Below are 5,869 nucleotides of genomic sequence, written 5' to 3'. Positions count from 1 at the left end.
CATAATTTTGTTGTTGTCGTTATTGTTCGTCTTTATCAAAAGTGCAATCGGAAATGTCAGAAAGTTGTCATGTGAGCGTTGCTTTATCTATTTCACGCAAATGAAATCGAAAGCCGTAAGTTTTATTCTTCGGCAAAGTTTTATCGTATAAAAGATTTATCATGCTTATTTTTTGATTGTTTGTTTATTTATTTTTCAAGTTCAGCTATGATTGCATGTGAAATAAATCGGGTAGGGTTTGAAATAGGAAATAAAATATCTACACTTTGATTAGAAATAAAATGCTTTTTTCAAGGTCAAAGAAAACTTACTCGTAATATAATACAAAAATAATGATATGTTATCGAAATTGATTGTTTTAAAAATACAAAAACAATAACATGTGTGTCTGTATAGTTTATAATTATATATTGAACCAAATTCTAGAAAAAGAAATCACATGTAATTTTGGTTTTTCAGAGGTTTGGAGTAATAATTTCGTTATAAAAATACATCGATCTTATCACGTAATGATAGTTTTGGATTTCCAGGAAGCTATCTAATAGCAGGCTAGACTAGATAAGAAATAGGGTTACAATTTCTACATAATTTTGTCTTTGTTTGTTCATGTTTAAAATGTATGTTAAAAAAATGTGGGCAGGAAGAAGCTTTAGATAAACATTTATTTTCATAAAGTCGGGTAAGTTAGATATTGTTAATGTTTTGTTAATTTCCAACAATTTTAATGGTTTGTGAAATACTTATTAGCACTCTTAACGGATTAGATATATTTTTTTTGAATTCATGTAAGTAACGCAATATGTTACATTTATTGTCCAATTATTTTTGTATCCATATGTTAGTATTTCCAAATGATCTAGAATTAAGATTTTAATTTAGCCTGTTAGAAGGTATGATTTATAATCTTCTTGAGTATGACAGTCCCTTAAATCTGCAAACCATCGAATCATGATTATAAGTTTAAGAATTCCAAAAATCAAACAGTAAAAGCTGATTTACGAGAAAGTCGAGTTTATTTTCTCAGAAATATCAGCTAAAAGCAATCTGTTAACAAATTTTCAATTGAAGTCATCGAACTTTGAACAATTGTTTGTACATATGTATATTTTCTCAAAAGTTGGTTATAAAAGTTAAGAAGCATTAGACTGTGGCCAGACACACATAAATGAAATAAAAGAACAGCAATTTTTTTCAATTTTTCACCGTATTTCTGAAGGATTTGATAATATCTGCAAGCTTTGAACATTAAAACGGCCTCACTTCACAACCATACAATATTCGTTTAGAAACAATATTGTCTAAACAAAAAATAAAATAGAAGTCACCTTTTGGAGCTTTTAAATATTAAAATTTTTCCAAGAAAAATGTTACATAAAATATATAAATTAGGTGAAGCAACAGGTCGTAAAGCACTAGGGCCTAGTGACTTAAATCTCCCCCACCATTCGTGTGTAAGGGGACCGACAGATTATATGCTAAATCCGAACGATTACTTTGAGAAAGAACTTTTTATCAGAAGAATTACTATTTTACTATTTGAGAATTTGTCAATTCCTTGCAAGAGGCAGAAACTGTGGAAACAAATTTAAATGGAACAGTCGTACAATACGCTATCACGCTACGGGCACTACAAAAAGGCTTCACTGAAAATATTACTTCTCAAAGCAAAGATTGTGGCTTTCAAGAAGAAATAAAACAAAGATAAGGGTTTGACAGTATGTTTTAAAATTAATTTCGAGCAAGTTGGATAAAATAATGTTCAAGCCTAATTTTTGACTTCTTTTTGCAGCAATCGGGGCAGAAATAACTCCTCGAATATTCTCTTCTAAAGCGTTAAACGTCTTGGGGTTATTTGCGTAGACAAGCGACTTTACATAACCTCACCAAAAATTGTTCAGCGGTATTGAATTTCATGAGCTTGGAGTCCACGCCTACAAAGATCGCAACATTTTTTTCGGGTTTACCGAGAACCAATTCAATTTTGATTTTTGTTTTGATTTCAAACTTTCTATTGATTCAAATCCATGAAGTGGACTCTTAGGCTAAGCGAAGAGCTAAATCATAAAAACACTGTGGTTGTGGAACGATATAAATCGAGTTTTTGAGAAAATTATCATGGATAACATGGAAACTTCGAATTTTTGGCACTAGTCCAGAATTCTATTTTTTATTGGCCTTAAATTCACCCAAATTGGTGCTTCTTGATCTTTTCAATATTCCAACAAGGTATTGACTACCAATTCTTTAATTTGGTTGACTATAAGCTTACCTGTTGGTAGTTCCTAGCTATCAGTTCTTCGACGAACAAACGTGTCAACAAGAAAAATAATTATGGTAAAACTAAAGACTTGCAACAGATAGTCATTGTCCAACAACGAAAAGTGCGACAGAAAGTTTAAATACTACTAACATTGTTATACGGCTTTGAGCCCAACTTGAAAAAACGGCGAAGAATCCAACCTAAAGCCGTCTGAAAAAAATGGAACGAAGATTATCTTGTCAAGTGATTCCTTAATACCTGAAGAAACTATTCGTAGGTCTACAGTTTAGGTTCAGTTTGAATTCTAAGAGCGAAGAATTTTCCTCTGTAATTAAATATTGATAGTTCAAGAAGTCTATCTTTCTATCCATCTTGATTTGAGGAATTTTATTTTTGTTTTACTTTTTCTAAAACAGTATTGGATTTATGTGCGCTGAATACCGCCATGGAGCCAACTTAATTGAAACCGATCCATTTCAAAACTGATTTTTAAATTGAGGGAAATTGGAATTGGGCTTAAAAATGGAGCTTAGCTATTAGCTGAACAAAATGTAAAGAGATTAGCATTATACCTGGTCCAAAAACCGCTATTGGCGTGTAATGTAAAGAAATGAGCAGACTCAATGAAGTTAGATAAGTTGGGTGTGAGAAAGAAACCAAGAATAGTCATTTTTTGTGAGATTTTCGAAAAGGAATGAAAGTTTAGGGAAACAAATAGTTACTTTATGAATTTTTGAAATTCCTTAGAGAAATTATTGTTGGAGTTTTTCGAAGAAGAAAATTCAGATTATTTAGGAGTGGAAGAAATCTACTGAAGGGTTGACTTTAAGAGTAAGGGCCATATGGGTAAGACTTCAAGAGTTAGTGATCGTTTGTCAAAGTGAAAATTATGTTCTATTGTTTGGTAGTTGGGCATAGTTTTGTGTACCGTAAGGCCTTCGCCATTTACAATCGTTTTCCAAAAATACTGGACTTTAGTTAACCCCTTTTAATTCCGTTATTCTTTCAGGAACCTGTCCCAAATTCATCTTCGATTTGTTTTCTTAGAGGTTTGTAAAATTTCTAAAGTAACATTATTCCTGTTTAATAATTTGAATTTTTTGCCAGTTTTATAATTTTGCCATTTACCTAAGATTCAAACCCACATTGATCGCCATATTATTTTGGAATTCGTTGAATACGAATATCTAAAGTCACGATTTATATTTCTAATTTAAAATCATTGATCCTAAAATTAGTTTATTAAAATGAAATAGATCTTGTACTACAAACTTTAAGACAAACATATTTGTCCTTATTACTATCCAAAACAAATTTAATTAAAATTTGAAAAAAAATACGTCTAAAATATTGCGAAAAAGTGATAGTTTTTAATTGTTTGTAATATCTGTATCAATACTTCCCAGTTCTAAGCAATTTTTATTTAATAATTACAAAATACAGCACTGTTCATTCCTAAAGATGATCCAAGTTAAATTGCTCAAAACTATAGATGATAACATTTAAACTTTTTTGTTTTAAATTTAAATTCGATGCATTCTTTTTGCGTTTTAGGGATTTTTTTTTCGGTTTAAACTGTGGACTTTTGATATTTTTGTTTTTGATGTATTTCTTACCAAGCTATCTAACTGCCATGTTGAATTCTTCTTGAATTATCTTTGTTGCCGTATCAAGAGAACTATGGCAAACAACAATAGGCGTTTCATCAGCCAAAGCGAAGGCATACTCTGTTTGAAGAGTAGTTGCAATTCATTAGTGTATAAGACAAACAAAATTGGAGCCAGTTTAGATCTCTGCAGAACTCCATATCTCATCACTTTTTTCTCACTCACAGAATCTTTGGTTTTAACACAAAATGTTCTGTTTTGCAGATATTCTGTAAGCCAATCAGCCATAGAGCCACGAATTCCAATTTTTCTTCGAGCTTCAATAAGATTTAAGTTATTTAATGTGTCAAACAACTTACTGAAGTCCATGAAGATTACTTATACGTCTCTTATCTAAACTTTCGTTGACACTATTCGCAAACTCACCAAGTAACTTTCCTGTACTTTTACCCTTCTGAAAACCGTACTTTTTTTTCATAATTAGCAAACACTAAAAGGGTTTTTTATACCTTTAATATACCAAAGACGCAGTGTGAGCATTAGGAAAAGAGGGAAGGGTTGTATAGGAGCTGTCGGTGTAAATTGGTTTTGGCGTGGCAAGGCGTTCCACATTCGCGTAGTACGGCTAAAAAAAGAATCTCTGTACTTCATAGTACGGCCAAAGTTGGGCTCAAGGGTAAACTGATGGGCATTCCTAGAAGCGCGGGTATTACGGTTAAATTGTTTAAGGGGAGGAATGCATTTGGCTATTTCATTAGAGCATAGTCCGTTAAAATAACGGTGCAAAAGGGTAACGCAAGAAACCTTGCGTCGATGTTCCAGTGACGTAAACGAGTTGATGATGTTAATGTCACCAATCATTTTAAAAGCCCTTTTTTGAACACTGTCCAAGAGGCTTAAATAAGTTACTGGAGCACCAGCCCAGAGATGAGAGATATATTTAAGTTTCGGACGTATATAGGTTTTGTAGATTGCAGCCAGATCAGACGGAGAGAATAATTTCTTGCAACGTCTCAAAAAACCTAGACATCTTGCGGCATTTTTGGCAACATCGCGTATGTTATCGCTGATGCACATTCCGAGGATTTCAACATTTCCCGTTTCGTTGATACAAGTGCCACTCATAGAAAGTGGAAAAGAGGGTTTATCTCACTCTAACGATGTAAGACAGCATTGCATTTTCGGAGCATTGAATTCCACACGATTTTTTATTCCCCATTGTACAATGCTGTCTAGGTCGGAATTTAATGAGCTAATCATATTTTGCCGTTGCAGTTCCACATCCGAAGAGGAGGGTTGTGGGTCTGGAAACGAATATGAAAAGCTAAGAGTGCTACCGTCAGCGAAACAATGTATTAGATTAGAAACTAGCAGACTGGAGGTCATTTATAAAAATGAGGAAGAGGATCAGACACACCAGCTTTTATTTTATGAGTTTCAGACTTGAATTCGTCCGAAACAACTTGTATTGAACAGTTCGAAAGAAAATTTCTAAACCAACGTAGAAGAGATTCGTCTATACCGAAAGCGCGCATTTTAGATGGCAGACTTTATCAAATGCCTTTGAAATATCAAGTGCAATAATCTTACTTTCTCCAAAAAGATGTAAAGATCTGTTCGGTGAGATGAACCATGAGATCACCAGTTAATCTATTGCAACGAAAATCGTATTAGCTGTCATTAAGAAGCTTCTAAGATATTTCTTAAGCTGATAATTAATCAGCGTTTCCATAACCTTAGAAAGAAGGGACGTTAGTGGTATCCGTCGGTAATTTGTGGGAGAAGAAGATTCGCCTTTTTTTGGGATTGGCTGAACAAATTCAGTTTTCCAACTACTCGGAACGAGCCCAGAAGAAAAGGATAGATGGAAAAGCTTACGCAGTGGTTTTGGTAGCGTGGAAGAATACCTCTTCCGAATAATAGCGGGGATACCATCTTGGCCAGCGGATTTTTGAATGTTGAGAACTTTAAGAACTCTCGCCACAGTTCGATAGAATCATTT

The sequence above is a fragment of the Eupeodes corollae genome, chromosome 2 (assembly GCF_945859685.1).
Source record: "Eupeodes corollae chromosome 2, idEupCoro1.1, whole genome shotgun sequence".
Classification (NCBI taxonomy): Eukaryota; Metazoa; Arthropoda; class Insecta; order Diptera; family Syrphidae; genus Eupeodes; species Eupeodes corollae.
This window is presented reverse-complemented; position numbering follows the sequence as displayed.